At 35.8% G+C, this 11,619-nt stretch overlaps 1 pseudogene; it reads left to right on the top strand.

The window, feature by feature from the left end:
- LOC108347844 (cellulose synthase-like protein D3) lies at positions 1-921 on the top strand (annotated as a pseudogene).
- Positions 922-11,619: the final 10,698 nt, after the last annotated feature.

The following is an 11,619-nucleotide window of genomic DNA, read 5'->3' as shown; positions in this document are numbered from 1 at the left end:
GACAGCGTGTCGGATGGATCTATGGATCAATTACTGAGGATGTCGTTATTGGCTACAGGATGCACAATAGAGGATGGAAATTAGTTTACTTTGTTACCAAGCGTGATGCATTCCGTGGCACAGCTCCCATAAATCTCACTGACAGACTACATCAAGTCCTAAGATGGGCAACTGGGTCGGTTGAAATATTCTTCTCAAGAAACAATGCATTTCTAGCTAGCCCAAGAATGAAGTTTCTCCAATGGATTGCATACCTTAATGTTGGAATCTATCCATTCACTTCCTTTTTCCTTATAGTCTAGTGCTTCCTCCCTGCACTCTCCCTCTTCTCAGGCCAATTCATTGTTCAAACTCTCAACGTCACTTTCCTTGTTTATCTCTTGACCATCACTGTGACTTTGTGCATGCTGGCTGTGCTTGAAATCAAGTGGTCCAACATTGAGCTGGAAGAGTGGTGGAGAAACGAGCAGTTTTGGTTGATTGGAGGAACAAGTGCACATCTAGCTGCAGTGCTGCAGGGTTTGCTCAAAGTGATAGCAGAGAATGAAATCTCTTTCACCTTGACATAAAAATCTGGTGGGGATGATGTAGATGATGAGTTTGCTGATCTCTATGTTGTGAAGTGGACATCCCTTATGATACCACCAATCACAATCATGATGGTTAACCTGATAGGAATAGCAGTTGGAGTTAGCAGAAAAATATACAGTGTGATTTCTCAATGGAGCCGTCTACTTGGTGGTGTTTTTTTTCTGTTTTTGGGAATTGACACATCTTTACCCTTTTGCAAAAGGATTGATGGGAAGGAGAGGGAAGACACCTACCATTGTTTTTGTATGGTCAGGTCTCATAGTTATACAACCCAAACCAATTACAAATGCACAAATTCAAAAATCAGAGTTGGATTCAACTTTGCACTAGAAAAAATGAATTGTAAATTGAGGTTTTGAGTTGTGAAATTGCACAACAGTGGTTATAAGTCAAATTAGAATTTTAGAACAACTTTAAATCATCAAAACAAAGTATTTTGAGCTATTATTTGGCATAGAAATAGTAGATTCCAAAATTTGACCTTATAACAGCTAATAATGTAGCAAATTAAACAACTACACACCTCATTCTAAGTTATAATGATTCAAACAGCTAGCTATCAATGCAAATGATTGTAGAAAGTGTAAATACACTAAACTAATCTTGAAAACAACAACTAAGCATCATCAAACTCGAACTGGACATTGCAAGGACATTTAACACGGTGAAAACCATCACTTTTTGAGTTAAAATAGAAGTGGAGTAGTGATTTTGAGTTGCAGGCTGTTTATAACTCATTTTAGAGTTTAAAGACAATTAAAATCATCAAATAAAGTTACTTGAACATTCAGTTGTGTGTTTAAATCACTTGTATATGTTTTTTAGTATCAAACCACCTAACTAGGGACTTTTTCTAGTGCAGAATTTTTTTTCCAGCTAAGGTTTGATTCTTTTCTCTAGTTGCAGTGCATTTGTAGGCATTTATGAATCATATAAGGCAATGAGACAATGCCTAGCCTTGATTATATGTGCTACATCAGTTAAAACATGATTCTGTTTCAAAAATTCTACACAAAAGGGAATAAATCTGGTGCAATCTCATAAATCTGTTTCAGTGGAACTTTTTTGTTTCTTAAGCAATGTGCAAGTTTATATAATGATATTAAACATGTTCAAGTAATAGCAACCTGTATTAATCACTAAAGTGCAAAAAGAATAGTTGAGTTGCTAGTAAATCCTGAAACAAGGTGTTGTTATTGCTTTTTTGATCAATCTTTTCACCGTGATTGATATCTTTGCTTGTGTCTTATGTGTTTAAATTCTTCTAGCTGATTCTCTACAGTTATATCAAGTGTTTTAGGATGTCTTAGAGTCATTGCAACTGTTGTCTTCATTTCATTTCATTGAATTCTGAATTATGGTGTAGTTTTGGTAACATTTTCATGCATATTTGGCAATGTCTGGTATGATTTGTTGAATCTTGTTGTGTTTGTGCATATACAAAGTTTGAGCAAGTTTATTTTTCCATTTTAAAGTTGTGTGCACTGTTCAAATGATCATTTTTATGCCTATATGCATAATCATCTCTTAAACCATCAAAATTGGCTTTAAAATGGAAGTGAACGAGTGAATTCACATTGCAACTTATAATTGTTTCTTGCTTTTTAAATCCACTTTCACTGCCAGATTATTATCATTTGAAATGATGGACTACAAGTCTCATTTTGTTGGTGTAGAAATCTCTGCATATGACAGTCAAGTAATATTAGCCACCATGGAATCTGAATATATATATATATATATATATATATATATATAATATGAAGTGGTAATTGTGTATGATGAAGAAGTAAGTAGCTTTGTTTATAATCTGGCCGTGAGTGGACAATAGAATTATCTTATATGACAAAACCAAATGAACATGGCTCATGGACCAAATTAATTCACGGACAGAGTTAGTGGAAACACATGTTACTTTGACAAGTCAACTGTTTGCATAAGTAGATTCTGGTAAATGTTGTCAGAAACCTTAAATTTAAAGTTGTTTAAGTTTGGGATGGATATAGGGTGTTTGATGATTAATCTTTTGTTGTTGTTGCGTTTTGCTAATTAAAATTGTCCATTATTGTACAAGGTTTTGGGGTTTCAATTAGGAGCACATAACGTTTGGAAGCTTCAAACGGAGTGGGTTAAAGTTAGTTGCAAAAGTGTCATTGTTTAAGGGCTACACTCAAGTGTCGAAGACTTCATCATTTCCAGGTAGGTAAATGATGTCTTATTCTGTTTGCCTTGCTTTATTTTGCTCATGATTGATCTGTCTAAAAGCCTATAGCCATGCAACAATTTGATAAATAAACATGCTGGCCCTCCTTTTGGTAAATAAAATTTTGTTTGCCTTTTATCTCTCTTTCTCTTTCGTCTTTTGTCTTCTCTCTTGTGCTGTCTGTGTTGCATATTCTTCTTATATATAATCTCCACACCTTGTTCCCCACCCTTTTACCGAAATTCCCTCTTGGAAAAAGACCATGACAACACCCTTAAAAATTTCTTTCAATACAGGGTAAGACTTAAAATGAGTAACTATAAGGATGAAGTAGAGTACAAGGACAAACCAACATGCATATATGTTGGTTATATACTATCTTGAATCCCCCAAGTTACCAAACTAGAAGGAGGAACCAAAGTTATAGTTGTTTTATAGTTTATATATTAACTAAAAAACTTAAAATTCCTTACTAAGGCTAAACTAGACCATCTCTTAGGTTAAACTTTATTAACTTTGCTCCAACTGGTAGTGGTTAAGGGCACTCCAGTGATTAATTTGGCCTTCAACATGTTAAAAGATATGTCTCTTAAAGTCTCCAACAACCTGTACATGAATTTCGACTTTAATTGTGAAAGTGAACTCTAAAGTCAAAGTTTAACATATGATTTTGGACTTCAATTGTGAAGTCTCAAAATTAAAGTACTTAAAACATGAAAAGTGTTCTAAATAGGTGTCAATTTCGAAATTCACCTAATATAACCAAAGAAAGTATATTGTTGTTATCCTAACAAGTTTAAAGTACTTAAATGAAGGTAATAGAGATGTCAAATTGGATCAAGTAGAAAAATCTCAAAATTTGACTACCTAAAACCTAAAAAGAGTACTACTATATTTAACATCCTAACAAGTTTAAACTAGTAGAATGAAGCTAGGAAATTTGTCAAAAGCAAAGAATTACCTCAACTTCAAAGTTTGAGTATGCTTCTACCTAAAAAAGTTTACTAAAAGGGCGAGAAAGAGGCAATTCACCTAAAGTAGACTAACAATAACTAATGTTAATATCCTAACAAGTATAAAGTAGTGAAATGACACTAGGAAACTACTCAAAAGCAAACAAGTACCTAAAACTCAACTTTTGAGAAGTTAGAACCTAAAAAAGTGTACTAAAAAGGTGAGAAATTGGTTTAAATCGTGTTTGTACTTGTTGTGCTTGTACTTCCAGTGTTCCTTAATGTTTCTTCATCATTTTAATCAGTGAAATTCATTTTCTTGAGTTGAATTCTAGCTTGCATATTCATTTTCCAGTTTTGTCTAAAGTCATGTGCCTTATGTGCAGTGTTATTTCTGTCATGAAGTGTTGATTATGTTCCAGCCTTTATTTTCAGTGTTTTCTTTGCAAATTTGTGTTTAGATCCATGTGTAGCAATATATCAATCCATAAAAGGCAATGAGGCAATGTCTAGCCTGGATGATATAAGCTAAAGCATAAAAAAAGTTGTTCTGGTTTTCAAAGTCTGCAAATAATTTTCAAATCTAGTGCAATATCCAAAACCTATTCCAGTGCACATTTTGTTGTTCTCAAGATTTGAACACGTTCATTTGATGTTATTACACATGTCTCAAGTAGTGGCAACTTGTATTAATCCATAAAATGCAAAAAGCATATCTAAGTTGCTTAAAATCCATTAGCAAAGTGTTGTCACAGATTTTAATCAATCTTTTCACCGTGATTGATATCCTTGCATGTGTTTTATGTCTTTAAACATCTCGTAGCTAATATTCTCCAGCTAGATCTAGTGAATTAGGACTTCCATAAGCTTTGTTTGTGCTGTCCAGTTTGATTCTAGTATTTGTTTTCAATTCTGGTGCAAATTTGGTGTAAAAAATGCTGCATAATTGGCTGCAGCAGGGGTGATTTGATGAATCTGATTGTTTCAGTGCATTTTTACCATTACTGCAAGTTTATTTTGTCATTTGGAACTTGTATGAACTCTTCATTTGGTCAAATTTGAGCCATTATGCAAAATCACTTCCTAAACCATCACTTTTGCCTAAAATTGGAAGTGAACTAGTGATTTTCTGCTGCAGTGTGTTTCTTGGTTGTTTCAGTGTTTAAACACATCCAAATTGATGATACAAAGTTGCTCAAAACATCAAATTATGTGTCCAAACGTGTTTGTGCAAAATCAGCCTTTAAACCACCAAATTTTGCTCATGTTTGGAAGTAGAGCAGTGATTTTCTGGTGTAGTCTTTTTCTTTATTGTTTAAGTCATTACACACCTTCAAATTGATTATATAAACTTTCTTGAAGCATCACTTGAGCTGTTGAAACACTTCCAAGCATTTTTGGGTTTGAAACCACCATTTTCAAAGTCATTTTCTGGTGCAGTGTGCATTTCATGTGCTGTTTGAAATTTGCCAAACTTTAATCTTTATTTCTGGATTGGCAAAAGCTGGTATGATGTTTCCAGATGGAATGATATGATCAAAAACAGTATAGAACATTCATAAAGAAGTCTAACTACAAACTCACACTACAAAAACAACCTATAACTCAAAATATGACACCCTAGAACCTAAATAATGTACTAAATAGGTGACAATTTCGAAATTCACCTAAACTAACCTAAGAATGTGTAATGTTCTTATCCTAACAAGTTTAAAGTACTTAAATAAAGTTAAGAAAGATGTCAAAATGGATCAAGTACCAAAATCTCAAAATTTGGCTACTTAGACCTAAAAAGTGTACTAAGTAGGTTAAAAAATGGGAATTGACCTAAAGTAACCTAAGACTGTGTATTCTACACATCCTAACAAGTTTAAAGTTGTTAAAGGAAGCTAAGAAACATGACACAATAGATGAGCTAGCTATATCTCAAAGTTTGTGTACTTGGCACCTAAAAAAGTAGATGAAATAGCTAAAAATCACTACTCAAACCTCAAAAAAATTGTACTACAATTGCAAACTACACTAAACTAGGAAAATATACTACAACTAAACTATCCTAACAAGTTAATAATGGTAGAACCTAGCTAATTAAGAACTCACACTACAAAAAAAACCTAAAACTCTAAATTTGACAACTTAGAAACCTAAAAGTAGTACCTAAAATACACTAAAAGTGCAAAGAATGCAAAGTCTATTAAAGTACTCACCAAAATAGTAAACTAACTATCTACACCACTTTTAAAAGATAAAAGAAAGATAAAAATGACGTCTCAATTGAAAAATAAAAAGAAAAACAGAATTTGACTATTGAACACATATAAATAGACTAAAGTAGGTGAAAATTTTATTTCCTTGCAGAAATTTGTTATCAAACCTACATTTAGACCATGAGTGAATGTTCATGTATATGTTGTATGTTGATGTATATATTGTATGTTCCTCTATACTGTATGTTCATTTATTAGGCTACAACTTGATTGAGTTAAGTAGTCTTTTAAAGTCCTATGTTACTACACACATTCTCAATGGAATGAGAAGGGTGAAAGTACCTTAAACACTTACAATGTACAAAATATGTGGAAGTACTCTATAAAAGAGAACTTCAGTAATGTCAAAAAATTGACTCCCCCAAATTTAATACACAACCACTTGGGATGTCAAAGACATTTCAATACTGAGGACTTGTCTTTGCATGCCCATATTGAATGCCTATGACAATAGTGTTCAAATTGCCTTCCATGTTCGACTTGAGTAGTAATAGGTTTATTACTTATGTCACATGGAGTGTTGCTGTTTTGGCTAAGTTTTTATCTGTTTGGCTTGTCACAAAACGTGGCCCATTTTCCCAATCATCATGGATGGATGTACGACCGTTGTTATAGTGGACGGAGAGGTTTGAAGGAATCTTTTGTCATTGGAGTTGAAGAGTTTGTGGAGACGGCCCGACGATATCAATATTATGCCCTTGATGGAGGGATTCGATGTCCATGCATCAAGTGCGAATGTACAAGGATTTTGAAAGATGAAGTGGTCAAACTTCACCTTTACCAAAAAGGGTTCATGCCTAATTACACGATTTGGACATATGATGGTGAAGAAATTCCTTCGACCTCTACTGTAGCTGAAAAACGGCTTGCATCAGGTTCGAATACTATTGTACATACATTTGAGATAGATCAATTTGCCTATATGCAAGAGATGGTCGACAATGCTCTTCGTCGTCATGTCGAACAAGAAGCAAACAATAGTCATGATGAAGAGTCTCCAAATGAAACCACTCAGAGGTTTTACAATTTACTGACAGAGGCAAATCTACCTGTATTTGAAGGTTCATCTGAGTCAAAATTGTCAGTGTGCATTAGACTCATGGCTGGAAAATCTAATTGGAACGTTCCCATTCAAGCAGTGGACTTCTATACAAAATTGATGTTAGATTTGACACCACCAAACAATTTTATGCCGAAGAATTATTACCAAGCCAAAAAATGTGTTTCAAAGTTGGGATTGAAAGTCAAGAAGATTAATTGTTGTGTTAATGGATGTATGTTATTCTATGACAATGACAGTGGCAAAAATGATGCATTGTTGGTTGAATGCAAGTTTTTTGGCTCACCTCGATATCATACGATGCATGCTGGACGGAGGCAAAAAAAACCAATTCCCTTAAAGTCCATGTTCTACTTACCTATAATTCCAAGATTACAAAGAATGTTTACTTTAATGCAAACATCAGAACACATGACATGGCATGATGGTAACAAAACTGAAGGATTTTTGCGTCATCCTTATGATGGTGAAGCTTGGAAGCACTTCAATCGTAAACATCCATCCTTTGCTAGTGAACCGCGTAACGTCAGACTTGGTTTATGCTCTGATGGGTTTACCCCGTACATTCAGGCCTCTGCATCACAATATTCATGCTTGCCCGTGATAGTTACCCCATACAATCTACCACCTGAGATGTGTATGACAAAGCCTTACATGTTTTTATCGTGTATAATACCAGATCCATCTAATCCCAAATCATTGATTGATGTTTATTTAGAGCCTTTGGTTGATGATTTGAAGAAGTTATGGAATGGTGTTTAGACGTATGACGTTTCAAGGAAGCAAAATTTCCTTATGAGGGCAGCCTTGATGTGGACTATTAATGACTTCACAGCGTATGACATGTTATCTAGTTGGAGCACGCATGGTCGATTAGCTTGTCCACATTGCATTGAACATACAAAGTCATTCCAATTGAGTTATGGTCGGAAAAGTAGTTGGTTTGACTGCCATCGACGGTTCTTGCCCATTGATCACCCCTTTAGAAGAAACAAAAAGGCATTTCGCAAAGGGCAAGTTGAAACGGATTTGCCCCCGCCGAAGTTGACTGGATCACACGTTTGGAGAAGAGTTAAAGACTATCCAAAAGTCACTGAATCTGGTCAGAATAGGATAGAAGGGTTTGGAGAATGGCATAATTGGACTAAAAGAGGCATATTCTGGGAACTTCCCTATTGGAAAGTCAACTTGCTCAGACACAACCTCGACGTCATGCACACAAAAAAAAATTTCTATGTCAATGTCTTCAACACAGTTATGAATGTTATAGGTAAGACAAAAGATAATGAGAAAGCAAGAAAAGATTTACCTTTGTATTGTGGACAAAAAGACTTAGAGTTGAAGGTGCAAGGTAACAGCCGATTATTTAAACCAAAAGCAAATTACACCATGTCAAAAGACGAGGCAAGAATAGTGTGTGGATGGATCAAGGAGCTTAGAATGCCAGATGGATATGCTTCTAACTTGTCCAGATGTGCCAATGTTCAGAACGGTACTATTCAAGGGTTGAAGAGTCATGATTGTCATGTATTCATGGAGACTTTCATCCCTCTTGCGTTCAGTTGTTTGCCAATGCACGTGTTAAATCCACTGATAGAAATTAGTAACTTCTTTAAAGATTTGTGTTGCACGACACTAAAGGAGAATTCCCTTAAAAAGATGGATGAAAATATCCCAATTATTCTCTAAAAATTAGAAAGAATATTCCCTCCTGCATTCTTTGATTCAATGGAGCATATTCCAATTCATCTTGCATATGAAGCTTGGCTTGGGGGACCTGTGCAATACAGGTGGATGTATCCATTTGAAAGGTTTATGGGAGAATCCAAACGTTTAGTTAAAAATAAAGCTAGAGTAGAAGGCTCGATTTGTGCAGCTTACTTGCACAGAGAGACAACATATTTTTGTTCACATTATTTCAAAAACTTCATGTTGTCCCCACTCATGTCAGAAATGAAATGCAATGAAAAGTTGAACCACGTGAAGGTGCATTATCAGTTTTCCGACAATCAGGCCGTCACGCAGGGAAAAAATTCACACATTGGTTAACTGATGCTGAATTCAATTCTGCTCATGTCCATGTCTTAATCAATTGCAGTGAAGTTAAGCCGTACCTTGAGTATGTCATCATCCATCTCTTATCTTTCCAACGACACAATTGTTATACACTAATGAATTTCATTTGTACCAACTCATTTCTTGTGGTTGAGCAAGTCGCAGAAGGAAATACTTCTGCTAGAATACACTATGAGTTTCCCCATTGGTTTAGAAATCAGGTCCGTACTTTTTCCTATGTTTAGAAACCGTATAATTTGACTCTTGATTTTATAATTCTTTTAGTGTCTTTGTAGGTTTGTAATCAGCCATTAACTCCCACAGTTCAAGAGTTAAGACATCTCTCGAATTGGCCAATGAGATGTGTCAAAGAATGGCACACTTACTTCACCAATGGTTACAAATTCCATACACATGAATGGTCTAAAGGAAAGAAAACATCAAATTGTGGTGTGTATGTGAAGGGCCTAACAGAGGATTGTTATGATGATTTCTACGACATCATTCATAAAATATATGAGCTAGAGTACAACAGCACTACTTCTCGAAACAGAGTAGTACTTTTTTATTGTGAATGGTTTGATCCTTCTAGAGCTGGTACTAGAGTGGATCCACGCTTTAATATTGTCGAACTCAACCAGAAATTAAGATATGGACCGTTTGATCCATTCATTCTACCAACTAATGTCAGACAGGTTTATTATGTGCCATATCCACCATTCCGCAATATTGATAAGTGTGGTTGGGCCGTAGCAATACAAACCAAGCCTAGAGGTCGCATTGACTCAAATGAGCTTGAGGAAGATGTTGCCTACCAACTTGACCAAATGTCACAACCACAAGAAATTATTGAAGTTGAACGTATAACCGCATTGGTCGACGTTGATGGTGATGGAGATGAATTAGAAGTAGCAATACAAGGTCATGAAGAACAAGAAGAAGAGGAAGAAGAAGAAGAAGAAGAAGAAGAAGAAGAAGAAGAAGAAGAGGAAGAAGAAGAAGAAGAAGAAGAAGAAGAAGAAGAAGAAGATGATGATGATGACGACGACGACGAAGAAGAAGAAGATGATGATGATGATGATAATGACGATGATGAAGAAGAAGAAGATGAACATGAAGATCATGATGACGAGGACTAAATGTTGCACATCTATTGTAGCAAATTGAACTATCATTTGATTAGAGTTATCTAAAATACCATCTTAAAATTTGTATGCAATTATTTATACATTAACTTTAAAAACCATTGATCCTTCCTTATTCATTTCTTTTTTTTTCGCTTTATTTGTAACCATTTCAATGCAGTAATGACAAGACAAGGTTCAGAACGTCCTGATAAAGGAAAGGGGGTAGCAAGACCTAAAAAGAGGCAACGACAGGCACCAAAGTATATACTTAGGGTGCCTACTAATCTACCTACCATTGCTGCCCCCAATACATCATCTCTGAGGCCTCCTCCTACCCCTACAATACACCTTCCTACCCCTATAGTAGACCCTACTCCTACCTCTGTAATACACCGTTATCCTACCCCTACAGTACACCCTTCTCCTACCCTTGCAGCACACCCTTCTACTACCCCTGCAGCAGACCCTATTCCTCCTCCTGTGATTATAACCCCCACTCCTCCCCCTGTGGTTATTACCCCGACTCCTCTCCCTGAACCTACTTCTATACCTTCCTCATCTTGTATACCGCCTTCTGAGACTATCATACCATCTGCTGATCCAGATTCAAGTGGTGATGGTGAAGGTCTTGACCCGCTCCTCCATGATCAACCATGGATTGAGCCGGATGGTAAAGGGTAAGATTTTAATCCCTTCTTTAACCATTTTGATGTTTAAACCCTATTGTAATTCAAATGACTTTTATTATTCAGGTTTATTCCATCTAGGGTTGCTTCCCAGGCCATCACACGTTCAATTAAGCAACAGTTTTTAAGTTCATGGCCTACTTGGGGAGCAATACCTGATGACGAAAAAAAACCATTATGGGAGAGCTTTCAGGTGAACAATCCATTAAACTAATTGTCCCTCTTATTTTAGTATGTTCATTAATCAATGTTTGTTCTGTTTAATGTTACAGATGAAGGTGCAGTGGAAACCTGAACATGAAACACAGATACAAAGAAATTTCCAAATGAAAGCATCTTATCGGCTGTCAGAGATGTTTAGGGATGCCCGCAATGCAGGAGAGCGCCCTTATTGGCTGGGCGAACAAATTTGGAACTCTTTACTAGCTCATTGGAATACAGTAGAGTTTCGCAATAAGTGTGCCAAAGCCCAGAGGAACAGAGCATCTGAAAGGGGTGGCACCCTACATACTGGTGGGTCGATAACCATTCATGAGCATGCCATTCGTATGGTAAAATTTCATTACATAACTTTTGCTTTCATATATAAGTTATGTATTTTCTATTTCATATGTACACTTGTAATTGTAAATTATGTTACAGGCACAAGCTCTGGGACGGGCGATCCATGTTGATGA

Source organism: Vigna angularis, chromosome 1 (assembly GCF_016808095.1).
Source record: "Vigna angularis cultivar LongXiaoDou No.4 chromosome 1, ASM1680809v1, whole genome shotgun sequence".
Taxonomy (NCBI): Eukaryota; Viridiplantae; Streptophyta; class Magnoliopsida; order Fabales; family Fabaceae; genus Vigna; species Vigna angularis.
This window is presented reverse-complemented; position numbering and strand designations above follow the sequence as displayed.